This window comes from Chrysemys picta, chromosome 6 (genome assembly GCF_011386835.1).
Source record: "Chrysemys picta bellii isolate R12L10 chromosome 6, ASM1138683v2, whole genome shotgun sequence".
In the NCBI taxonomy this organism is placed as follows: Eukaryota; Metazoa; Chordata; order Testudines; family Emydidae; genus Chrysemys; species Chrysemys picta.
The window spans coordinates 106800405-106827677 of NC_088796.1; the positions used below are offsets into that span (position 1 = coordinate 106800405).

The 27273-nt window shown below is 40.9% G+C and overlaps 1 long non-coding RNA gene across 1 annotated transcript in view; it reads right to left on the reverse strand.

The window, feature by feature from the left end:
* The window catches only part of LOC101947216 (uncharacterized), a 70596-nt gene extending 67291 nt beyond the window's left edge, over positions 1-3305 (reverse strand). The window contains exon 1 of the long non-coding RNA XR_010588669.1: positions 3175-3305. This is a non-coding gene — a long non-coding RNA (uncharacterized LOC101947216). The remainder of the gene's footprint in view (positions 1-3174) is intronic.
* Between the last annotated feature and the right edge of the window lie 23968 nt (positions 3306-27273).

The following is a 27273-nucleotide window of genomic DNA, read 5'->3' on the forward strand; positions in this document are numbered from 1 at the left end:
TCATCCAAAGCACACGGAAATCAACTGAAGAACTCCTCACCTTTATTTTTCATTTTAGTATGAATACCTCACTCCATGCTCCTCGCTCTTTCTGAAGCCTATAGCTGGATCAGATAATCATTCCAAACACATTTATTTTGCTGGGCTCAAGTGCCTAGAGGGGATATGGCCTCAAAAGCTTCAGCATACACATGTACTTTGCCATGGAGACATACTCTATATTGGGGTGGACAAACTTTTTGGCCTGAAGGCCACATTGGCATTGAGAAACTGTATGGAGGGCCGGGTAGGGAAGGCTGTGCCTCTCCAAACAGCTTGACCCCCGCCCCCTATCCACTCCCTCCCACTTCACACCCCCTGACTGGCCCCCTCAGAACTCCCAACCCATCCAACACGCCCCTGCTCCTTGTCCCCTGACCACCCCCTCCCGGGACCCCCACCCCTAACCGCCCCCGGGATTCCCATACCTATCCAACCCCCCCGTTCTCTGTCCCCTGACCGCCCCCCCCAGAACCTCTGCCCCATCCAACCGCCCCCTGCTCCCTGTCCCCTGACTGTCCCCCGGGACCCTCTGCCCCTTATCCAACTCCCCCAACCCCCATCCCCTTATCATGCTGCTCAGAGCAGCAGGAGCTTGCAGCCCCACCACCTGGAGCCAGCCACGCTGCCTGTGCTGCCCGACAGGAGTGGCTGGCCAGAGCGCTGGTGGTGCGCTGTGCTGCGGCTGCAGGGGGACACCAGGGGAGGGGCCAGAGGCTAGACTCCCCGGCCGGGAGCTCAGGGGCCAGGCAGGACAGTCTCGTGGGCCGGATATGGCCCATGGGCCGTAGTTTGCCCACCTCTGCTCTATACTGTAATCATTTCATTTCAACATTGTCAGACTCAATGGTTCCTTTTGAGGTGGCCATCCTGTCTTTTAGTTCCTTGGCCTATTTGATAGGTTTCTTGTCCCTTGCTGAATTTTACACATGCATCCTCTCACTTTTTATGGCTTAGTAATTTGGACAGGATGATCCAAGCAACCACTCCAGCAATGCAGTTGTCTGCATCTGCTTGTGACCCAGCCCTCCACACAGCTCACGTATACTCCCCTCCTTTTGGAGTAACAAAATCCTACCAACAAATAGTTCAATAATCTTGAACCCCTGACTTTGGACCCAGTGGTCCTCATATTCCTTGTTTCAGGGCTTCCACTAGTCTGCACCCCTTGTATCAGGGAGTTTCCCACCTCCTTTGTGGTTGGTAGGGGAACTCAGACCCTCCTTCTTCTCTAGGTTCCAGTCCAGGGAACCAGTTGTGAGCAGCCAAGGTATGCTTCCTCCAACCACTTGCTGCTTTCCTGGACTTCTTCCTATCTTAGCCTGCACCTCTGCCCTTTTCTTCAGCCCATTTCTGGCTCTACAAAGTCCTTTTCAGCTCTGGTCATGAGCAATATTTCACAGGGTTTCCCCCTGGAGATCCAATTCCTGCCTTTTTTATCAAGGCTTCCAGTAGTGGTTGCTTCCAGCCATGTGGTTTCTCAGTGTCTCTCCTGGCCTACTGTCAAAATTCCCATCTCAGAAGGAGCTCCCAAAGTCTAGCCATCCTCTTTCTTTCTCCCAACCCTCTCTTATTGCTTTGAGCTTCTCCCTTCCTGAAGACCCAAACCTGGTGGTTCTGATAATGAATTGGTTCTCCACATTCCAGTTCAGGTGCAACTTCAATATTGTTGGGGGAAATAAATAGGAGGTGCCTGATTTCCTGTTATCATCCCTGAAAGAGATGAGCTTCAGAGGGTGTTACTCATTTCTTTTAGGGAAAGGATTGGGATCACTTTAATTGAATAACCAATAGACTTTATATTAAAACTAGTAATTGAAAGCCTGTGCTGTCATATGGATACAGCAGATTAGCCAAGTAATCCACTCTCCGTGCAATCTCCCTCAAACAACCAATGAAATTGTTGCATGCAAATTAGCTGTAGAGTAAGAATGGTGACTGGTTGCGTTAACTCTGACATTACAATGGTCTAGGAACTCTTGTCATAGCATAGATACATGCCTTAGTCTCACTGTGAACAGCACAGATGTAATTCATAAAGTCAAAATGGCTGAGAAACTAAAAACTGGACAGTAACAGACCATGAATCCCAGTGATAATTGAACCTGGTGATATTATGAACAAAAAGAGGCCTCAACTATGCTTGTAGCTACTTCTATTACTTCACCATGACTCAATAGACATCCTAGGCTTCAGAGTGTGACACACAGTGAGTGGTAATCCTGGAATTGTATTAGAAAGAGCTTGACTGCAATCATGCATGTGCTTAGCTTCACTCCCATGCATCGTCCCAGTGAAGTCAATAGGACTGCTCATATGAGTGAAGCTAAGCAAGTGTATAAGTGTAGGCAGGAGCAGGGCATTAGTTCAGCTCTCAAGCATTTTGACAGAATGTAGTTAAGGGCTTATTCTCAAGTTTTCACTGTAAATACCAACTATTTGTCCAAATTCCTTGTATCTCTTCATACGTTTAGAACGATCAGTGACATCACATGTCATGAGAAGAAACCTTCCTTTGAACCATCAGTAGCTCCTTTGCTGTGTAGCAGACCTTGTGAAATAATGAAGATGACTGGGGCAAGTGGCCTGTTTTCCTTTCTTTTTAATGAACAGTGGAAGCTCCCTTCCCCCACCCCAATCACACTTTGGTAGGCAGAAAAAACATTGAAGGACAGACAAGAGGAGGATGTTTTTGAACTTTTTCTCTTGTGCTATGTTATGATCCTCCCCAGGAATTTTGTTCCTCTCCAACATTTTACCCGTTTTTTTAGTGTAGGCATTGTAATGCTCTCTTGCATTTTCTTCCTCTCCCTGGCATTTCCAACATCTCACTAGATGCCACCTTGAGAGATCTCTCTCCTGTATTTCCTTAGAAGAAAAGGAAAAGGAAGAGGCTTTTGTTCTTTGTACCTCAACGATGACAAGTGTGGAACATTATCAGATTGGAGCTTTAGTCAGAAAAATATTTGTATCTGCAGTGCAACTGTAATCACTACCTGTTTGAGATTTAGGAGAGTGAGAGAAGGGAGAATGAATATGAATTTAAAAAACCCACAGAGCACGATAGGAATCATTCATAGTATCATCCATACAGATTGTAGTTAGAGACACCCATACTAAATTTTCACTACTTACAATGCTCATTTCTCTCTCCACGCATCCCCCTGGATATCACCATTGCATATTGTATCTTCATGTAGAACATCCAGTCTGCTGACACACATCATTGACTAGTGACACTCTCATACGACTGCCCTGGAGCTAGAAAACCAAGGAGTGCAATCTTTGCTTAGTATGATCAAAGAACGTCCCTTATCTCATTCTGAGAAAATGCAGGAAAAAAAATACTGATAGGTCATTTTCCCATGGGGCTACATTAAAGATATCTGGCAAGCTTACAAGAAACTAGAGACTTATAAAGACAAACATGTTGAACAGGTGCCATAAAGTACTGCAATATTAATGGTGTCTTCTGTAGCTGATGAGAGCTAAATGATCTTTGAGTTTCCCCTTAGTGATTGGTCTGACATATCTTTGCTTAATTACAACATTTTTTTTTTTAAGCAGGAGTGACTTGGAATAACTGACCCAGATTCGCAGATGTCTTAAAACAAAACTGGTTCCTATTAGAAAACCAGTTGTTCATTTCCCTTGATTAGTAAAACCCTCATAAGTCTATCAAACTACAGTATGGTAACAATTTTAATCAAGGAGTTGAAATAAGATCAGTCGTCATCAGAGAGCATGTTTCATAATGCTTCCTGTAAAGGACATCTAAGTGAAGAGAAAAAGCAGAGTCCTTTCTTAAAATGTTATAGTAACTTCATTAACTCACTAATTTGAGAGGCATTTCTAATGGTGTAGCATTTTTTTCAACCCTCAGAATAATGAACTGTATGTACCAATTGACTCTTTAGAAAGGCTTCAGTTTCAAGAAGCAAAGTTTCTTTTGTAATGACTGTGTGTCTATAGCTGCTGGCTTCCCTAATGAGATGGGAACCTTACAGGATTTAGTTCCTAAGCCAGCAAGACACATGAATAGTTCCCCTGAAGTCAATGAGACTACTCACATGCTTGAAGTTAGGCACGTGTTTAAGTACCTTGCAGAATAGAGGGGCCAAGTTTGCAATGGTGGTAACAAACTCGTTCGCCAGGGGCTGGCTGTGAACCAACTTCTTAATATTTGTTTGGAAGTTTGAATTTCTGAACTCAAAGCTCTCCAGCAGCATTCCAATGGAAGGGTCAATTTATTCACCCAACTGAACTTCACCAAGCCCTAGGAGATTAGGAGTGAACAAATAAAACATTATATAACTAGTCTTCCTTCTTGTTCAAGTGAGAGTAAGACTAAGTTAATGCTGGTGAAAGAAACCTCTTAGTGCTCAGTACAAAGCAAAGACATCCAGTTGCTGCTGGATGAAATCTACCCACTGGGCACCACTTCTGATCCTGAAACTATAGCATAGGAGTGCTGATTAATTTTACCAAATTTAGTTCCTGTTCTTGAGATTTACATATGTGACCAAGCAAAATAACCCAAGAAGCATGTGGGGAAGTTTCTCATTGTCAATGACTGGCATTTCTTGAAATGAAAGATGAAAGGGGAGGTGCAACCTTTGTTATCCATGATATTTAAATAGAGCAATAGAGAATGGAGACGAAAGTCTGTATTTTACAGTTAAATACCAAAACAACATGATCCAACAAATGGATGATTCATTTTTCTAAAACCACTTTGCACAGCTGAAAAAAAGATAGTGAATAAGCCCTATTCATAGAATAAAAGCAATCTGGCTGTCCAAAAATGACACAGCTTTGGAAGCTAAATCTCCAAGAAATTACTTGGCTTAGTCATTAAAAAAATAAAACAAACAAAAAGACCCAACCAGACAAAAAATAAACAAACTTGTTAACATTGTTTTATAAACAGAAAGGATAGATTATTAAGAACAACTCAGATGAGTTCACTCAACATCTGGACTAGATTTTTCCTTGAGAGATGAAAACCATCAAGTCACATTCAAGCAGAGAGGCAGCAACTCATTGGGAGGAAAGATGGCCTTATGGTTAAAGGAACAGGAGTACTTGTGGCACCTTAGAGACTAACAAATTTATTTGAGCATAAGCTTTCATGGGCTACAGCCCACTTCTTCGGATGCATAGAATGGAACATATATTGAAGAGATATATATATATACACACACATACAGAGAGCATGAACAGGTGGAAGTTGTCTTACCAACTCTGAGAGGCCAATTAAGTACAAGAAAAAAAACTTTTGAAGTGATAATCAAGATAGCCCAGTACAGACAGGTTGATAAGAAGTGTGAGAGTACTTGCATGGGGAGATAGATTCAATGTTTGTAATGGCTCAGCCATTCCCAGTCTTTATTCAAACCTAAATTGATTGTGTCTAATTTGCATATCAATTTGAGTTCAGCAGTTTCTCGTTGGAGTCTGTTTTTGAAGCTTTTCTGTTGTAAAATAGCCATCCACAGGTCTGTCATTGAATGACCAGGCAGGTTAAAGTGTTTTCCCACTGTTTTTTGAGTATTATGATTCCTGATGTCAGATTTGTGTCCATTAATTCTTTTGCATAGAGACTGTCCGGTTTGGCCAATGTACATGGCAGAGGGGCATTGCTGGCACATGATGGCATATATCACATTGGTAGATGTGCAGGTGAATGAGCCCCTGATGGTATGGCTGATGTGATTAGGTCCTATGATGATGTCACTTGAATAGATATGTGGACAGAGTTGGCATCGGGCTTTGTTGCAAGGATAGGTTCCTGGGTCAGTGTCTCTGTTCAGTGATGTGTGGTTGCTGGTGAGTATTTGCTTCAGGTTGGGGGGTTGTCTGTAAGCGAGGACAGGTCTGTCTCCCAAGATCTGTGAGAGTGAGGGATCATCTTTCAGGATAGGTTGTTGATCTTTGATGATGCGCTGGAGAGGTTTTAGTTGGGGGCTGAAGGTGACAGCTAGTGGTGTTCTGTTATTTTCTTTGTTGGGCCTGTCTTGTAGGAGGTGACTCCTGGGTACTCGTCTGGCTCTGTCAATCTGACTACAATACCCACCTGCTGAAGTGAAAAAACCCCTAACATGGCTGCTACTCTGAAACCTGTCCTTATGGTTAAGGCACTCACCCAGAATCCAGGAGATCTGGATTCAATTTCTGTCTTTGACTCAGATTTCCTGTGTTACCTTCGGCATGTTACTTAATCTCTTTTTGCCTCAGTTCTCCATATCTAAAATGGGGTTCTAATACTTGCTGTCTCCCACCCTTTGTTTAGTTTAAACTCTTCAAAGTATGGACTGTCTTTACTATGTGTGTATAATGCTAGCACAATGGGCGCCCAAGGCTGAGTTGGTGGTGCTACTGAAATACAAATAGAATAATAATAAATAGGGCTGTTAAATAATAATAGAATACCATTTATTTAAATATGTTTGGATATTTTCTACATTTTCAAATATATTGATTTCAATTACAACACAGAATACAAAGTGTACAATGCTCACTTTATATTTATTTTTTATTACAAATATTTGCAGTGTAAAAAACAAAAGAAATACTATAGTTCAATTCACCTAATAAACTACTATAGTGCAATCTCTTTATCATGAAAGTTGAACTTACAAAGGTAGAATTATGTACAAAAAATAACTGCATTCAAAAATAAAACAGTGTAAAACTTTAAGGCCTACAAGTTTACTCAGTCCTACTTTTTGTTCAGCCAGTCGCTCAAACAAGCAAGTTTTTTTACATTTGCAGGAGATAATGCTGCCCACTTGTTTACGTCACCTGAAAATTTTACATTGTTTTGTTATGGAATGCAGTTATGTAACAAAAGAAATCTACATTTGTAAGTTCCACTTTCACAATAAAGAGATTGCACTACAATACTTGTATGAGGTGAATTGAAAAGTACCATTTCTTTGTTTGTCATTTTTACAGTGCAAATATTTGTAATAAAAAATATAAAGTGAGCACTGTACTCTTTCTATTCTGTGTTGTAATTGAAATAAATATATTTTAAAATGTGGAAAACATCTCAAAAAATTTAATAAATTTCAGTTGGTATTCTATTGTTTAACAGTGCGATTAAAACTGCGATTAATCACAATTACACCTCTACCCCAATATAACGCGACCCAATATAACACGAATTCAGATATAATGTGGTATAGCAGCGCTCCAGGGGTGGGTGGGGCTGTGCATTCCGGCGGATCAAAGCAAGTTCAATATAACGCGGTTTCACCTATAACACGGTAAGATTTTTTGGCTCCCGAGGACAGCATTATATTGGGTAGAGGTGTAATTTTTTGGAGTTAATTGCATGAGCTAACTACGATTAATCAACAGCCCTAAAATAGTAAACTTGTTACTGAATGTTGGAATTATCAGAGCAATATGGCTAGACTTTGACTTCCTCCTCTTGGTTGTTGTTATATCATCATTTATAGCCATGGTTAAAGTAAAACAAAAACAAAAATGTTCAGATAAAATCGCCCAGTTCCCTGTTCCGTTCAAACACGCTCAAAGATGAGTGTACCAGAGAGATGACTCAAAGTGCTGTAATGATACTGTTGAAACTGTAGTTCTATCGAACACTAATGTATGACTACGATGGTGGTTAGACTGGTTCAACGGGAACAAAAATAAGACCAGCTTTTGAGTCATGGCTGTATTGTATTAGTGTACCCCAGTGGGAAGGTCTTCCACCTCATTTAGCTTACCCAGTTATATAAAGCAAGTATGAGGCAGAGGTGATGGGTCTCAGTAATGGCCACTTCATACCTAAGGAAAAGATTGTGCTCTGGTCTATTATGCCAAAGTGGGGGAGAAGGGGTAGAAGGGAGTCCCCACCCTTTCCCCTACATGGCCATGTTAATGTTAGGATTGCAGCTGTGGGGGGCAGTAAGGAATGCAGGGGTTTTTCCTCAGATGCTTCCCTGTCTGAAAGCAAGTGGGATGGCAGAGGTTGGCTGTGGGTGTCAGCAGGAGGGGAAGGGGAGTTTCCTGTGCCCTGGTAAGGGTTCCAATTTAATTCTCTCTTCCCCCTAACCTCCCCAGCATAATGGGCCCGGAGTAGAAGATTGTGCTCCAGAGTAGAATCTGAGTCACAACGCAGCCCAGTGTGAAGTGCTTTGGGATCCATCAGAACAAAAAACGTGAGATGTTTCAGGATGAATAAATGTGAGTCACTGTCTTGATACTTCCCTCTTTTCATCAGTGTTACTACACTATCCCTTTGGTTTTCCCTTTTGGATTTCTATCTGAAACTGACACTGAACCAGCAGCACCTACTGCAGTTGGCTGAATTACATTGTCTTTTTTCCTCCCCAGCTCCTTACCTTTCTCACAAAACAGCCCCCTCCTGTCTCAAGCTCATGCCAATAGCCTCTGAAGTTTTGCATCAGATAATCTGGCACTGATGGAAGCGTATGTTCCCTTTCCAGGCCTGCTTGTGAGAACACTCTGCAAAAAAAGCCACACGTTTATTTCCGAGAACATGGCATCTGTCCAACAATGTGTCGAAGTGCTCAAAAGTGTCTGACTGAAACCCTTTATTATCATACACTGGTAATTTGCCTGAAGGGAAAAAGGAGCATTAATGAAGGGAATGAATTGCACATTGTTCAGGGATGCGTGTGCTCATACAATTTCTTCTGTGTATTGTACATTTCTTCAGCCACTCTCGGTCCTCTACCTGGTCAATAATCATGTGTATCAGATCAAAAGAATCACCTTTGGATTGGTACAAGTAAGTAATTCCTGAGATATCCCATGGGAAATTACACCCAGCATAGATCATTGAGCCCTTTGTGCCATACCAGGGCACTAGTTAATCCTTACATTGGAAATGATTGTTCAGCATGATGACATGGCATACTAAGCAGTGCATGCCCTCTGAACATTCCTATCATAACACAGGGCTGCTATCTGTCTGTCATAACATTGTATTGAAGAAGAAGGATATCATATCCCGTTTTGTCTCCTAGCAACTTTAAAACTAGAAATGGCATTTTTGTTCTTGCTCTTTTATGCATGCTTGCTCTGACTGCACTGGCATCTGTGGGAGCTGGGCACAGGGATTTGAGGCCAGCATTTGTCTGAGTTGTTGCACACATTCTAAATATCCCAATATTGCACACAATATCTAAATATCAATATTGTTGAGAAAGACAATAGTATATTTCTTCATTATAGGGCCTTTATGTCAATGTCTTGCTAGTGTAGAAACCTCAGAAACAAGAATTGGGTTAGCCCCATTACACAGAGCTTGAACTGAGGAGGAACAAAGTTTCCTTGTTTGACATATGTGAGGTTAGAACTGCAGTGAGAAGGTAAGTTACCCTTGTAAAAGCAAAAGAGTATCACATTTCAGTATAATGTGACCATCCTAGATTCAGGAATGACCTTGGCAGACTAGTACTGCAACTGGTTGAGAATATGTAAATCACACAGGTGAGGACCGTGTTTGATTTCCTAGACCAAGCATGGTTCATATTAAAAGAGAACCAACCCGAGCTATCACCCAAAAAGGAGCTTCCATGAACCCTCTCCATTGCCCAACATAAAGCACCAGTTTGGAATCTTTCAGCAGGGCTCCACATGGCCACAAGGATCCACAGTAGCGGATCCTGAGGTAATACCAGTCCCCTAGTCCGTTAATAGGAAGCATTCTCCTAATATTGACTCCTTGCTTTCTCGTGTGTTTCAGTTCAACGAAGTAACTACATTCCTCTATGAGGTTTGTATTCTCTACACCAGAAGGAAAATGCTAAGATATATATTACCCTCAAGCAGAGCCCAAAATTACATTCTAGATTTCAACTCCTTGAAAAAAGTCCGATTGTTCTAGATTTGTACAGTCATTTTGTCTCTTCCCCTCTCTGCAAATGGTCCAATTAATCAGACAGGCTCTTGATTGATTCACCCTGTAGTCCTGTTAGAAGAACCTTACGCTCACCATCAGGCTTGCTTTAGATGCCAAAATAACTTGAGCTGAAGTACTGAAAAGCAGAAGTGATAAGATCGGAATCTGAAGTCTTAAAGTAAAGACTCTTCCTTTTTAATCTGCCTTTTTTAATCTGCCTTGTCTGACAGTGAGCAGCTGAAGGGGAAATGGTGTTTTCCATAAAGTATAACAGTAGTTAGTAGCTTCCCAGCACAACACTCTGATTCATTCTTGAAATCTCCATGCTAATACCAGCATGTTGAATACCAGCAACAGGCTTCACAGACTGAAGCAAATATTTACATTACTTCAGGCTATGGGGTGGTGGGTGGCACACTGAAAGCCATATTTGTCCTAGGGATTATGTCACCGTTTGGAACATAGCTTCTCTGTGGAAAAGGCAAAGTAGTATTTTAATTGCACTTCTCCTCCCCCATCCCCATCGTCAAAATATTTTTAAGATTACTCTGCTGAGAAAATCGTGTGATAGCAAATAGCAAGAAAACAAAGGGCACTGTATTCCCAAGGGAAAGAGCCGTTCTCTCCTTGATTAATCATAACACTCATGAATAGAAGAGGCATAAATGGTGATTAGGAACACTCCTTAAATTTTTCTCTTTGTGGAATCAAAAAAAATTAAACGATGTCATTTAAAGGACTAGTTTTAACAATATCTAATGAATTAGGGAATGGTTAATTTGTCCACAGGAAAAAACTGGAATTCTAGTTTGAAATAAATAATTTTAAAGAACCATAAGATCATTGTTAACTGGACAAACTGAATAAGATGTGGGCCTTAAAAGGAAAAGACAAAGGAAACACAAATGACAAATTTCCTTTGTTAAATAGTCTGTATTCACTTCTGTATTATTCTGATGGATTTCTGTGGCAGTTGATTATGTGTCCAGTTCATCAGGGTACATAAGCACATGATAGTCCCCAGAGTGAGTCTTAAATAAAGAAATCAAACACTTAATGTTATGCACAATTTTAAATTCACATTAAAATAAAAACAAAAAACATACCAGCCATAGATAGTGCAGAGTGAATAATTTACAATGAAATAATTTGGAATGAAAAAATATAAATAAGGAATTCAGCCACTTTTTTTGCCAGTGGAATATCCATGGGCAAATCATGGTTTAAGCCCTGATTCTGCAAGCTGGTCTGAGGAGTCAGACACTTGCACCTACGTGGAGCCCTATTGACTTCTGTAGGGCTACAGGATATGGATCTTATTCCTTATTCAAATGTAACCCTTCTGCCCATCTAAGTTGGCAGCAACAAGGGCCGGGTTCTGTATCTAGCGGTTCCGTTTCAATAACGCAATGCAAAACCGGCTCGAACCCCCACCCAGTGACCTGGGACAATTACATACCACCCCCTGGGTGCCTCTAAGAGGCAATACTTCCCCTCTCGCAAGCACGGAGTCTGAGTGTAGCAGAAAATGTTTAATAACATGAGGTAAACGACATCAGCATTAAATTGGAAAAACACCACAAACAGGATTCATAACACAAACCATGAGCAAAAGACCCACCCCAGCAAATTGGGCTGTGTCCTTTCCCTTTGGTTCTTGAATCCAGCAACCCAAAAATCACCCCGAGTCCCCAAAGTCCAACACCCCCAAAGTCTCTTGGGTCCAGCAACCACCCAAAGTCCCAAAAGTCCAACAACCCCCAAAGTCTCTGTCCCTCGTCAGTGCAGCCCCAGAGTAAAAGGGGGGCACGCAGGGTGTTAAGGGGCACCTTACGTGATCTGAGGCCGGCTGGCCGCCTCTCCGTGGGGTTCCGCCGCAGTCTTCACCACGAGCCAGTCCACTTCCTGCCGTCCCACGAACTGCGCTGCTCTACGAGCTGCTCCGCTCCCCGACCTGTGAGCTGCTCCAGCCGTCCCCACAAACAGCTCTGCTCACTGTTCCTTGGGCCACTCCAATCGTCCCTGCAAGGCTTCACGCCGCTTGCTGCTCCTCCAGCCATCTCCGCAAACTGCTCCACCAGCCGCTTAGCAATATAGCTTCAGACTCCCCCACTAATTAATACAGCACTCAGTGATCTCAGCTCTTAATAACTTTAGCTCTTTTGTGATTTCAGCTTATAGTGGGGGAACCCCAATGCTGGTGCACCATTGGCCCAAAGTGAATTCAGCTCAGCAGCCTATAACTAGACTCCTAATGGAATCAAAGTTAGATCTGACGTTCAACAGTGGAGAGAGAAGGTGGTGCAATTAGTGTTTCAAGCCCTCAAAGGTGGGGGAGGGGCATACCATCAGATACAAATACCTGTCCCCATCCTCTCTCCATTCACTGGGTTGTGGAACCCATGTCCCTTGTCTAGCGAGTGCTACTTAGGTGATGGTGAGACACTCTGTCATAAAACAGTTTCATTGTCCTTGATTCACATAATCTGGGTAACAACACTTTATTCTTCCTGCCCCAATAACAGAGAAACTGGGGATTCCACCCCATTCAAAGTAACCACTATCAGTTGCTGTTGTCTCATGCCAGGCGGGTGGGTGTGCCTATGCAAACAAGATCAGCCCCTGGAGTTCTTTTCCACACTCACCATAATTCACCACCAGATGTCAGGGTAGAGCTCATCCTGACTCTGCTTACACAAACATATTCAATCATTTTTCCCCTAATGTTTTTTCTTCTATTGATCAAATGTCAAACATGATCAAACTGTGTTGCTTAGCTTTTTCAAGACTCCTGAAATATCTGTGGATGCTCAGATGCTGTGTAAGTATCTAAATAGCAAAATGTCACCCCATCCCCAAAAGCCATCTGGACAGTGATCTGGTCCAAAAGGAAAGCACAAGGTTTTTTTTCTCTATTTACCATATGCTGCAGTTAAGTAGCAGATTAATGCTGATGCATAACGTAAACATTGTAATCAAAGTTATTCACAGCCTTAAGTGTTTGCAGGGTCAAGTTCTCAAATGCTTCGAGAGGTGCACTGTGGTTCTCTGTTGCACTTTTCCCCTTCACTCTGGTAGCCTTGGTCAGGCCTTGTGATCTGGCAATGTGGGCAGATTGTGAAACTTTATCCCCAATTACTACTAGCCTATTTCCATGTGACCCCTTGCTTTCCTTCCAACAGTATCTCATTGACACATCAGCATTATTTTTGATACACAGTCCAACATGACTTTTAGAGTTTGAGGATGAATGTCATGGTTGGTTAGATTCTTCTCTTCCTTGATGTTTTTCATAAACTCCCATGATACAATGTATTGTGCTAAAAGGGGGGTTCCTTGGAATGCATATGCTGTTAAATATTTTGAAAATTAATTTTAAAAATCATGATTTGGTATGTAGCTAGCTGCCTTATGAATTCCAGGAGGATTTTTTTAGGTTTCAGAGAATTGCTTCCTTGAATATCAGGAAGAGTCAATTAAAAACAAATGAATCCTTTTATCCCCTATGGGTAATGTAAAGAAAAAGCTACAGTTATGTCTCAACATTTGGCTGATATATGGGGAATTGAAGTAGGGACCTCCAGAGCATGAACTACTATAACTTGAGCTAACAAGCCAAGGCTGTCTGCCTGCGGCTGTAAGACAAAGCGGGACCTTTAATGCACATTCTGTGCTAGGTTACATTTCCACTATGGTTGTGTATCTTTTGCACCTTTTCTGACATGCCCAATCAAAGACTAGCAGGGTCCAATCCTGTTTTCTCTCCATTTGTGACTATACTCCTCTCAGCTTCTGCATAGGCCAGATCTGTGGTCTCTAAAGATTCTCCCACAAACTGTAGCTGCCACTAGAGGATGGTTGAGAAAGAAGGCAGTAGAAGGAGAAGAAATTCAAGAATCGGAATGGCGAAACAAAAAGAGAGCCAGATGAGAGCTGAAACTAGAGAGAAGAAACTGCTATGAATAGTGCTGTAGTATCACAAATCCACCAGCTAAACCAGTGGTTTGCAAGTACTGGGTCATGGAATGTAAGGTACTGGGTTGTGGCGGCTCTGGGCGCAGCGCAGTCTGTGGTTCCAGTACAGGCGGGAAGCCTGCCTCTGAACCCTGGCTGCGCCGCTGACCGGGAGCCACCAGAGTTAAGTCCCAACCTCCTGCCCCAGCCCTGAGCCTTTCCCAAACTCAGAGCCCCCTCTTGCCCCCCCAAACCTCTCAACCCCACCCCAGGGCTTGCACCCCCAGCCCAGAGCCCTCACCCCCTCCAGCATCCCAGCCCCCTCCCACATCTGAACACCTCATTCGCATCCCTGCCCCGCAGCCTTCACTCCTGCACTCCAACTCTATTCCCCAGCCCTGAGCCATTCCCACATCCCAAACCCCTCATCCCCAGCTCCATTGGGTCACAAGCATCAACAATTTTCTTCAATTGGGTCACCAGAAAAAAAGTTTGAAAACTACTGAGCTAAACCATTTCAAACCCCATTCCGCATAAAGGCATAGGCCTTGGTAATAAAATGAGAGCTGTCAGGAGATATTTGAATTGTAAAAAGAATTTTGACAAAAAGGAATCCATGAAGGTCATCATTTTGTTCTTCAGTTAAACTTTTTGGAACAGAAAGCTATAGGAATGGCTTCTGATGTTTGTACAGGGCATTAATAAAGTTTAACAGGCATCACTGCAGAGGATCTCTATTTTTGGCATGTTCTTTCTCTGTACTTTTGTCAGTGTTACCACACAGATCCCATAGTTTTCATGTTGTAAAATATTTTTATGTCCTTTGCCACATGGGGTTTTTCTTACAAAACGTACAAGTGGGTGTGCACATGATAGATAGGATTGCAATAAGAAAGTATGTGCGGTACTCAGTTAAAGGTGAAAAGATTAATTAACTTGAAGGAGTAATTCACAGAGTTAGAAGCAAGAGTCCAATAGAAAGCAGCAGACCAGTCAGTGGGTTTAATGGTATCTGTAGGTTAGAATTCCAAAAGGCTGCTACCCTCACTAGGACATCAGATCAGTGCATGGCTACCACACTGAAGAAGTGGGGTGAGAAAGGGAAACTACAGAGCACAAGGAAACCCCTAATAAAGGACTAGATTCTGCCCGGCCCATGTAGGGGGCCAGGCAGAATTGTAGTTCATGTGCTCTGCTCTGCATCTACTTCCCTAGGACATAAAAAGTATCAGAATATTTGTAAACATTTAAAATTAAAAACAAAACAAATAAAAGTGAAATGCAGCTCTCTACTGGATGGAACTCCTAGTGAGGAATCCCCAGATAACCCCAGATGACCAAAATATTTTTAGCTAATACCTCGATATTTCCAGCACACAAGACACACACAGTTTCTTTCTCCCAGTCCCTCCTCACATCTTGTTCTGCACACTCCCTTGGTTTGAAGTTCAAACACTTTGTAATATATTAATTGGCTATAAGAATATAAGAACGGCCATTCTGAGTCAGACCAATGGTCTATCTAGCACAGTACCCTGTCTTCTGACAGTGGCCAATGCCAGGTGCCCCAGAGAGAATGAACAGAAAAATCAATCATCAGGTGATCCATCCCCTGTCGTCCACTTCCAGCTTCTGGCAGTCAGAGGCTGATGCATGGAGCTTCATCCCTGACCATGTTGGCTGATAGCCACTGATAAATCTATCCTCCGTGAACTAATCTAATTCTTTTTTTTAACACCATTATAGTTTTGGCCTTCAAAACATCCCCTGGCAAGGAGTTTCACAGGTTGATTGTGTGTTGCATGAAGAAGTACTTCCTTATGTTGATTTTAAGCCTGCTGTCTATTAATTTCATTGGGTGACCCCTGGTTCTTGTGTTATGTGAAGGAGTAAATAACACTTCCATATTCATTTTCTCTATGTGTCATGATTTTATAGACCCTCTACCATATCCCTGCTTAGTCGTCTCTTTTCCAGGATGACAAGTCCAAGTCTTTTTAATCTCTCCTCATATGGAAGCTGTTCTTTTCCCTTAATCCTTTTTTGTCTTTCTCTGTACTTTTTCCAATTCTAATATATCTTTTCTTGAGGCGGGGCGACCAGAACTGCACGTAGTATTCCAGGTGTGGGCATACTATGATTGATATAGTAGCATTAGGATATTTTCTGTCTTATTATCTGTCCATTTCCTAATGGTTCCTAACATTCTGGTAGCTTTTTTTGACTGCCAGGGCACACTGAGTGGATGTTTTCAGAGAACTATCCACAATCACTCTAAGAGCTCTTTCTTGAATGGTGACAGCTAATTTAGATCCCATCATTTTCTCTGTATAGCTGGAATTAGGTTTTCCAATGTGTATTACTTTGCATGTATCAACACTGAATTTCATCTGACATTTTTTTGCCCCTTCACCCAGTTTTGTGAAATCCCTTTGTAACTCTTCACAGTCTGTCTTGAGTAATTTTGTGTTGTGTGCAAATTTTAGCACCTCACTGTTTACCCCTTTTCTCAGATCATTTATGAACATATTGAACAGCAATGGTCCCAGTACAGATCCCTGGGGAGACATCACTATTTACCAATCTTCATTCTGAAAATTGACCATTATTTTTACCCATTTTTTGTTGTTGTCTTTTAACCAGTTACAGATCCATGAGAGGACTTCCCTCTTATCCCCTGACTGCTTTCTTTGCTTAAGAGGCTTTGGTGAGGGACTTTGTCAAAGGCTTTCTGAAAGTCCAAGTACACTATATCTGATGGCACACTCTTGTCCAGATGTTTGCTGACCCCTTCAAAAAATGTGAGGCATGGTTTCCCGTTACAACATCCATATTTGACTCTTCCCCAACAAATCATGTTCATCTACATGTCCGATAATTCTGTTCTTTCAGATTTAAAAATGTTATTAAGATGATGTTAAAAAAAAATAGTGAACAGAGTTTGAGCATAGAAGTTTCTGGTGTCAACCAATTTGCCTGGTACTAAAGTTAGGCTTACCAGCCTGTAATTACCAGGATTGTCTCTGGAGCCTTTTTCGAAAGTTGGTATCACATTACCTATCCTCCAGTCATCTGGTACAGAAACAGATTTACGTGCTGGGTTATATACAACAGTTACATAACTATATATTTTTCAATGCCACTACCATTATCTGGATATATATAAGAATTAAAAATCAGAGGAATTGGATAGTTCATGTGATTTTACTAGGTTATTCAGCCTTTTATCCTAGATAACTAGTTCAGCTCTGTCTGAACTAGATCAGTAGTAAGCATAAGTAGTAAGAAAAAGTTGTCAACCCATAGCAATTTGGTGACCTGTATGAAATCAGCTGGAAGTCTCAGTAGTTAACAGTCAGTAAACCATGACCCCAACTGGAGCAAGTTTGCAACTATATCATTGAAGATGGGGATTAAGAGCCTTATCTGAAACCCATTAAAGTCAACGGATATTTTTCCATTTACTTGGATGGGCATTTGATTAGATCCTGAATGGGGTTGGAAGCAAATGAAATGACACTCATCTTTCTATGGCTCTGGGTTTGAGCCACATTAACAGGACATTGTTGAGAAGCTTGCACTAATTCTGTCCATGCTGTAGCTAATCTGTGGATAAATAGAGGACTTCAGTTACCAGAGCTGGAATCTGGTGCTGCATGTCAGCATTAATGTCGCTAAAAAAACAGAAGGAATTAAAAATCACTTAGGAATATCAGAATGAAACTTTCAGCCAATCTTGGAATACTTTATTTTATGATGGATTATCTCCAGTTTTCTCTGTTCAGCTATTCATGTAGTGTGGTGCCTTTACAGCAACTAAAAGGTATTTTCCTTTTGAAAACTTCCTTCCAGTACATAGCCAATAAAATGAAACAAAAATACAACTGAAAGGCCAACATTAAAGTGTAAATTCTTTGCTTTTTATGCTATTTTTTTGCAAAACCTGCTCCCATTGGTTCCACAAGGGACTTTTAGCATATTAACATTAGCTCATCATGTAGAAAATTCAGAAAAAGAGAGGGTTTTTTATTTTGAAGATGTTTATAATTGCCAGCCAAATCCTAATGCATGTCTGAAGGAAAGGTTAAGTGCAGTCAACATTAATCTCTCTTTTTTTAATCTACATTGGTGAAAAGTGCCTATTTATTTTGAGGGAGGATGTCCTTATGTTCTCTGTTGCTATAGTAAGCTCATAAGTATTTTGAGAAAGACATATTTGCAGTAACCCGGAACATTTCTTTTAAAGAGAAGTTTCTTTCTATAAAAAGGTGACGGATGTTTCCTACTGATCTCATGTTTGCTGGAAATTTAGTTTTGTGTGTTAAGAACACTTTTCATTTACTTTGGTAACATAAAAATACTAGCCTGATCCTTTTCCAGCTACGAAACCTAAAATTACAAAATCAACCCATGGTACTCCTACAGATTAAACTGGGTTACATGGGATACAAGTTTGTGAGGCAAACATTAATTATTAAACTACTGACATTTCAGATGCTCTTCACCTCGTTCCATTAACCAGTTCTCCTTTTTGAGAGGCTAGAAATGGTATGAATCCTCAAGCCTACAAATAGCCCCACCCCATCTTTTAAAAGCTGGAAAAACTGATGCCATTTAGAAACTTTGCCTGACACCTCAGTTTTAAGGAAAGCATGGGACTCCTATCTCTTTGTGTTCCTTTTCTCCAGAAGCTTTTCATTTGTGAGATAACAAGATAGTCTTTCAAAGACAAAGGACCTGTTCTATAACAGGCCAGAAACAGTGTGCTAGAGAATTGGAGGATATATATTTCCTGGATGTCCTAGTCAAGTGTATACCCTTTCATAGCTTTTGTAGCCCATAAAGACTCAGCCTCAGATCAATACGTGGCCTGTCACCTAGGTCAGAGATACATGTTGTGGTTTTCTGAACCTTATCAGTTTAAATGTTCCACAAACTATCTTGCCTGGATCATCTTGGTGGAGTCTTTGAAGCACCCACTTTTCAGATATGGAGGTTAGTGAGTGGTTTTCTCCCTGAATAACTTCTTTTGTGAACCTCTACACTGGAGATAATTCAGTTGCTGGCTAGTTCCCAGCATTTTTCATAGTATCTGTCAGTCCTTGTCTTTGATATACACAACCCTATTCTGGGATGTTTTTCAAAGAAAGAATTGCAGTAGCTTGGAAAACAGACTAGATCGTGTATAGTACATTGATCTAGTCTTGGAAGTAAAGTCAACGTTTTCCATCTGTCATTTCTGGAAATCATCTGTGATGAGGTCAGCTCACCACTGGCACCTCCTCATGGCCAGGCAGGATGAGTCAGCTTTCTCTCTACCGAGTCTGCTGCTGCTGGTTGCTCTGCCTCTGTAGCAGGCTGCCTCTTCCAGTGACTTGGCCCTCCGGCCCGGTCACTTCCATAGGCCTCCCCTTCCAGGGTAGTCAAGAAACGAAAAAGCAAGTGAAATTAGCACCAACTAACTGAGTTAGCAAGAGAGGGGAATACCTCCTTCTCAGGGCATATCAGAATCAGGGTCTCCATTCCCTTCCCTTCTGGCAGGTGTCAGGGAAGATCCTGTATTCCCTTAGCCCTTTCCTCAGGAGCTGGGGGTTGAAGGTCTGTTCTCTTCCCTGGTCAGCCCACAAGTGAGCTTTTTTTGCATCTATTTTAACTCCTCCTCCAGCTTGTGCATGTCTTGTAGGTATGGCAGGGCAGGGTAAGGCAAGGCTGGGCCTAGAGCAGCACCTTAACCCCTTCTTGTCTAGTATGGGGCTTGTATGCCCTATTACATATTATAGAAGAGGAAAGTAAAAGCAACATAGTTAGAGGAAAGGATTAGGAATAGGGAGAGCTGTTTTCCATTCTCTATTCCTCCTCTGACTTGCTTTATGACCATGCACAAATCAATGACACTCTTTATTCTTTTGTTTTCTGATCTGTAAAATGGGGGAAATACTATTTACTCCCCTTTGAAACGTGCTTTGAGATACTTGACAGAAAGGTTTGAAGTCAGTGAAAAGCAGTCTTGTTCTTTATTATTTAATGGATGACAAATCAGAGCAATTATTCCTGCAATGACAAAATGTACCCGTAGGGAATCCCAGCAGAAGCAGCACATTGCAAAGAGGACATTTCTAGATGAGGACATTCAGAGGGCTCTTTGATGTAACAGACTGAGGCATAACAAAATCTAAATGCCAGAAGTTGATGCTAGAAACATTCGAGTTGGGAATAAAGTGCAAATTTTTAATGGTGAGGGCAATTAACCATTGGAATAGCTTGCCAAGAAATGTGGTAGATGCTTGATCACTGGAAGAGTTTAAACTAAAACAGGAAGTCTTTCTCAGAGATATGCTGTAATTCATCTACAAGTTATTGGGCTCACTTCAGGAATTGGTTGATGAAGTTTTATGGCCAGGAGATCAGAGTAGATAATTATAATGGTCCCTTCTGTCTTTAAAATCTATTAATGTAATTGGGGATTTTAACTCACACCCCAAACTCTGCTGTACATTTGAGGTTTTACTCCCGCATAAATCAGAATCGGAGGAAGTTCTGTTCCTGAATTAGAAATCACTACTATTATAATTTCTTATTTCTTTTAGGAGGTAGTACATGTGTCCCCTGCAGGCCCCCTTTTTTTTGGCCACCTAGCCTTTTTCTACTTCTTGGAGAGATAGTAGGAATGAATGTGTCTGGTCACATGTAACTTTATTTCACCCCTTTTATTAAGAGCTCTCCTTCACTGGCCTGTTTTACTACTATGAAATGAACTTTTTAATTGTAATACGATAAATCTATCCAGGCAGTAATTACTCTTTATCCATTATTTACATCTATGAGGGGGTGGATGACAGTGCCAGCTCTCTATTTTCCTTGAAGTCATTTCAGCATAACTCTAGGGGACATTCAAGAAGGCAAGTTAATATTTTAGGATTTCCTCCATAGTTGAAGAATGCTATGTTCACCTTGGCCTAGTGCCAAAAACTAAATCCAAGAAGACAAAGTCTGAACTTAGCACCTTCATTACATTTAGCAGTGACTGTAACATCAAGGCACGCCACTTCCATGCCAAATCATAGTTGTGGCTTTATTTAAACAAAACAAAACAAAACAAAACAAAGCAAAACAAAAATCCACAGCCCTTTATTAGCTCATTAGCTCTATTACCAAGACCCAAAGGATAATGGGAAAACAAATGCCTTCAAGTCTGCTTATTTCACAGCTGGTACACTATTTTAATGCCATAATGGGAGATACATTGTTTATTCTTTTTCCTCAAGACTTTATCTGCCACCATAAGGAAGTGGCGGATTAAAAGAACCAGAGGGCTTCTCTACATAGAAAATTAGAGCACAGCAATCCAGGGTGTGAATCTACAGTTCACTAGCTTGCTGCATGCACACTAACTTGCCACGTAGATCCAGCCACCATAAACTAAAAGCTCCACAGTATGTTCTGATACACTTCAAAGAGAAGTGCATAAAAGCATACTACAGAACTTTTGGTGCACAGTTGCAGGGTCCACAAAGCAAGTTAATGCATGGCAAGTTAGTGCACTGTATATTCATACCATTGCTTGGTGTGCACTAGCTGACCGTGTAGACAAGCCCTAAGAACATCAGTCAGCCTTTAAGTGTCCTCCATTAAGATCCTTATCAATTCCTATTTAAGTCAATAGCAAAACTCCCATTGACTTCACAAGTGTTCATAAGACGTGTGTGCAGTTCTGGTCTCCCATTTTTAAGAAAGATGAATTCAGACTGGACCAGGTGCAGAGAAAAGCTACTAGGATGATCTGAGGAATGGAAAACCTACCTTATTGAGAGGAGATTCAAACAGCTTGGCTTGTTTAGCCTAACCAAAAGAAGGCTGAGGGAGATATGATTGCTCTCTATTAGCGAGATAAATAGAAGTTAGCTGCCAATGTGGACACAGGAACAAATGGATATAAACTGGCCATCAACAAGTTTCGGCTTAAAATTAGATAAAGGTTTCTAACACATCAGAGGAGTGAATTCTGGAACAGCCTTCCAAGGGGAGCAGTGGGGGCAAAAAACCTAATTGGCTTCAAGATTGAGCTTCATAAGTTTATGGAGGGGATGGTATGACGAGACTGCCTACAATGGCATGTAGCCAATCTGCAACTGCTGGCAGCAAATATCTCCAGTGGCTGCTGATGGGACACTAGACAGGGAGGGCTCTGAGTTACTACAGAGGATTCTTTCCCAGGTGTTTGGCTGGTGGGTCTTGCCCACATGCTCAGCGTCTAACGGATCACCATATTTGGGGTTCAGAAGGAATTTCCCCCCACATCAGAATGGCAGAGACTGTGGGGGGTTTTGCCTTTATCTGCAGCATGGGGCCTGGATCACTTGCAGGTTTAAACTAGTATAAATGGTGGATTCTCTGTAACTTGAAGTCTTTAAATGGCTCTATGTAAGGTGGATGAATGGAGTGGGTGGATGAGGTTCTGTGGCCTGCAACATGCAGGAGGTCAGACTAGATGATCAAAATGGTCCCTTCTGACCTTAAAGTCAATGAGGGTCAGACTAGATGATCATGATGGTCCCTTCTGACCTTAAAGTCAATGAGATTAAGTCTCAAATTTGGTCAACAGCAAATTTTTCCCTGCTGAAAATGATGGAAAATATTGAAAGTGCCCTAGTCTAAATTGAGTATTTTCACTAAAAAGATATATTCTCTTGTGAAAAATACATTTGTTTGAATGGAAAGCTGATGGAATTCTAAGTGAAACCACAACATTTTGTTTTTTTGACAAAAACTATTAAAAATGTGACTTTTCCTCTCTGGTGGAAGTGTGCCTTCCCCTACCTCCCAAGCTCTAGTGTTCATGAGAAGTAATTTGAGAGTTCCCTCTTCAGCAAAGTTTTTATAGAAAAATGCTGGAAACATTTATAAAAATTGCCTAAAACGAAATCAGTTTCTGCACACCATGTGCATATTTGCCCTTGTAAAACAGGTTTGCCATAACAAAGAATCATAGAAATGAGAGACAGACAGGACCTATTAGGGGATCCTATCATTTCCCTACAGGATTGTTCTGTACTATGCAGTATAATTTCAAGTGCCTCATCCAGTCTAGTCATAAAGTACTGACAACTTTCTTTGGGAAACAATTCCCTAGACTAGAGATCTCACATTTGGGAAAAACTTTCCTGATATTTAGTCTAACGTTTCCTTTAGTCTGTTTAATTTTTTCGTCTGTGCCTGGTGTTTATACCTTGCATTTACTTGTGGACAATACTATGCCTCCATGTATTCCTTGTTTAGACAATCATGTAATTATTTGAATCTTTCCTCGTAATTCAGGCCTTCTTGACTTTTATTATTTTTGTAGACGTTCTCTGAATACTTAGAATTTATGAAAGGAGTTTTTCCAAGGACGGAGAACACACAGTCACAAAACTAAAACTAAAACTAAAACAAACAATCTTATTGGAGTGTATGTACTCCATAGAAAGCAAGGGACACAGACAAAATACAGAAGAACAGTCCCCCTCCAAAAGCAAGCTAGATAGCAGGGCACTGAGTACCCAGGCCCCTAAAGACTAAAGCTGTAAGAAAGGCAAATAGCCCAGATACCCCAGTAGATAGTGTTTTACTGAAGGCAATGTGAGTATGTCTGAACAAAGGCTAAACCCAAACATTATGTTGAAGTCTAGAATATCTGTTGAGTGATAGAAATAGCTACAAGCATAATGGAGAGCTTTTTTTCTTTGGAGTATCAGATTCAATCATCATGGATTTGTGGTCTGTTACTATCTAATTTTTAAGTTCTCAACTATTTTTGGCTTTTAAACAATACACCACTTTTGTTGGTCGTTTATTCCCAATGGCTAATCACTCTCACTTAAAAATTTCTAACTTGAATTTGTCTGGTTTGAACTATTCTTCCACCCCATTATCTTGATCCAAGTGATTAGACAGCCATCCAGTGAGGCACAACAACATATATAGTTATGCCAGCTCAATAATAAAAGGAAAACATTTTATGAAAAAATAATCTCTTTACCCCTTTCAATTCTCTTCACTGCTGCATGGTTTCCCCTGGTTTCTTGTTGCCATGGATCTCTGCCCATCCAGTCTATAGGTTAAAATGGCAGAGCAGAATCTTGATTTTTGGCTGCTGCACCATACTGTATCTCAGTTTAATCAAGAGAATGAATGTGTTTTCTCCCAATGCTTTCTGATTGAATCTCTGTATTGAATTCAGCCCTTGAGAATGATCATTACAAAGTAAATGCTTGTATTTTAATAGGGGAACCAGCATTAAACAGGAAAAACATTAATTTCCTCCTTTAGAGTTTTAAATGGCTTTATTGGTAATAAGAGCACAGGCAAAATGTGAGGCTTAATACTAGTGAACAATCATTGACATAGATTTCTCTTACTACATATGCTGACCCTGAAATGCACATTGTTCATCCTCTGCTTCTTACAAGTAAATCCAGCTAAATAATACTCTTTTTATATTTGAGAAGGATAAAATCAATTTTCTTAATGATTCTGAAACAATTTAATAAGGATCTCTCCTCTCCTTCTGTCCATTCTGCACACAGATGGATAAAAGAGCTTTGGAAAGCTGGGAACCTTCCAGTTTGTATTTAGTTTTCATTTTTCTTCTAAAATTCTCATTATATGTCTGCAGAGCTGTGGCTCTGGATTCTCTCAAAAAGTGAGGGCAAAAAGGATCTCCCTATTGCAAACAGCAATGTGAATGAAAGAGTGGCAAATGTTTTTTTTCACCAGTAATGACAAATTTGTGGATAGTTCTGTGAAAACATCCTCTCAATGTGCAGCGAGAATCAAAAAAGCCAACAGAACGTTGGGAATAATTAAGAAAGAGATAGATAATAAGTCAGAAAATATCATATTGCTTCTATATAAATCTATGGTACTCCCACATCTTGAATACTGCAGGCAGATGTGGTTGTCCCATCTCAAAAAAGATATATTGGAATTGGAAAAGGTTCAGAAAAGGGCAACAAAAATGATTAGGGGTATGGACCAGCTTCTGTATGAGGCGAGATGAATAAGATTGGTACTTTTCAGCTTGGAAAAGAGATGACTAAGGGGGGGATATGATAGAGGTCTATAAAATCATGACTGGTGTGGAGAATGGAAATAAGGAAGTGTTATTTACTCCTTCTCATAACACAAGAACTAGGGGTCACCAAATGAAATTAATAGGCAGCAGGTTTAAAACAAACAAAAGGCAGTATTTCTTCATACAACACACAGTCAACCTGTGGAACTCTTTGCCAGAGGATATTGTGAAGGCCAAGACTATAACAGGGTTCAAAAAAAGGGCTAGATAAATTCATGGAGGATAGGTCCATCAATAACAACAAGGAGTCTGGTGGCACCTTAAAGACTAACAGATTTATTTGGGCATAAGCTTTCATGAGTAAAAACCTCACTTCCTCTATGCATCTGAAGAAGTGAGGTTTTTACCCACAAAAGCTTATGCCCAAATAAATCTGTTAGTCTTTAAGGTGCCACCAGACTCCTTGTTGTTTTTGTAGATACAGGCTAACACGGCTACCCCCTGATACTTGAGGTCCATCAATGACTATTAGCCCGGATGGGCAGGGATTGTATGCCTAGCCTGTTTGCCAGAAGCTGGAAATGGGCGACAAGGGATGGATCACTTGATGATTACCTGTTCCGTTCATTTGTCTGGGGCACCTGGCATTGGCCATTGATGGAAGACAGGATATAGGCTAGATGGACCTTTGGTCTGACCCAATATGCCCATTCTTATGTCCTTATGGAATCACTCTTTTAGAACAAGTCACAGACTGTAAACGTGTCACCAGAATTCACTAAATGCCTATGAGTTCAGGGAAACTAATTTTCTAGGCATTAAAAAAAGGTTGATTTTAGGTGGAAAATGTCAAATTGTTAAAAAGGAATTTTTTTCTCCACCCAACACAATTAGCCTGTGGAACCTGTAAGATATCATTGAGGCCAAGGCCTCAGCATCAATTAAAAAAGGACTGGACAAGGATAACAAGAATAAGCAGAATTATAATAGTAAATATTGAAAAAATAAACAAGAGTTTGGGAAAGGATCTAAGTTCTCAAGCTTCAGAGCAAACTAACTAATCAGGGTTAGGAGAGGGCTGCTTATCCCTTAACTGCCTACTTCATGTTCCTTTAACTACCTAGTCTGGCTGGGATTGGCCACTGTGAGCAATAGGTATATTAGATGGACCTTTGGTATCATCAAGCAGGGCAATTGCTATATTTTATAGCAATTGAATTATATAGTCCAAGAGTTTTAAAAAAATGGATGCCTAAAGTTAGGCTCCTGCATCCATATTTAAGTGTGTAAATATGTATCTACACTCTCTCACTGCTCTCGCAACGATGCCCACATGTTTTTCCTGAGTTGAGAAAGTTGATTTAGAACCCTGCAGCAAATCGTATTGGAGTGTATGTACTCCATAGAAAGCAAGGAAGACAGACAAAATACAGAAGAAAGAAGAACAGGAGGACTTGTGGCACCTTAGAGACTAACAAATTTGTTAGTCTCTAAGGTGCCACAAGTCCTCCTGTTCTTCTTTTTGCGGATACAGACTAACACGGCTGCTACTCTGAAAAAATACAGAAGAACAGCCCCCTCCAAAAGCAAGCTAGATAGCAGGGCTCTGAGTACCCAGGCCCCAATAGACTAAAGCTGCAAGAAAGGAAAACAGCCCAGATACCCCCGTAGATAGTGTTTTACTGAAGGTAATGTGAGTTTGTCTGAATAAAGGCTAAACCCAAACCTTATGTTGAAGTTTAGAATATCTGTTGAGTGGAGGGATAGAAATAGCTACAAGCATAATGGAGAGCTTTTTTTCTTTGGAGTATCAGATTCAATCATCATGGATTTGTGGTCTGTTACTATCTAATTTTTAAGTTCTCAACCATTTTTGGCCTTTAAACAAAACAAAATTGTGTGTGTGTGTGTTTTGTTTTATGACTTACACCTGTGAGACAGTATGGGCTTTCAGCTACTGGTTTTACATATAAGGGGGAAAATTTTCAGCAGGTTTAAACTCGTATAGTACCATTGACATCACCAACTGAGAATTTAACGCTTACACTTAATCTAAAAAAGGAAACCTCCAACATCACAGCATCTCTTAACTGAGGTACCAGTTTAGTGTTGTCTCAAAGTGAAAAGAACGACATACTGACTCATCAACACCATTTCCTCAAACATCTAAGTTCTCTTTGGAGGTCTTTTATCCTAATACTTACCCACCCCAAACATGCTTACTGTGTGGAATGACCTATTTACATTATGGAAATATATGTAAATTCCAGTGTATTTTCTGAAGATTTTCACTCCCTAAATCGGGTCACTTGGCTAGTGTTAAGGGCCTGAAGATTAGGATTCC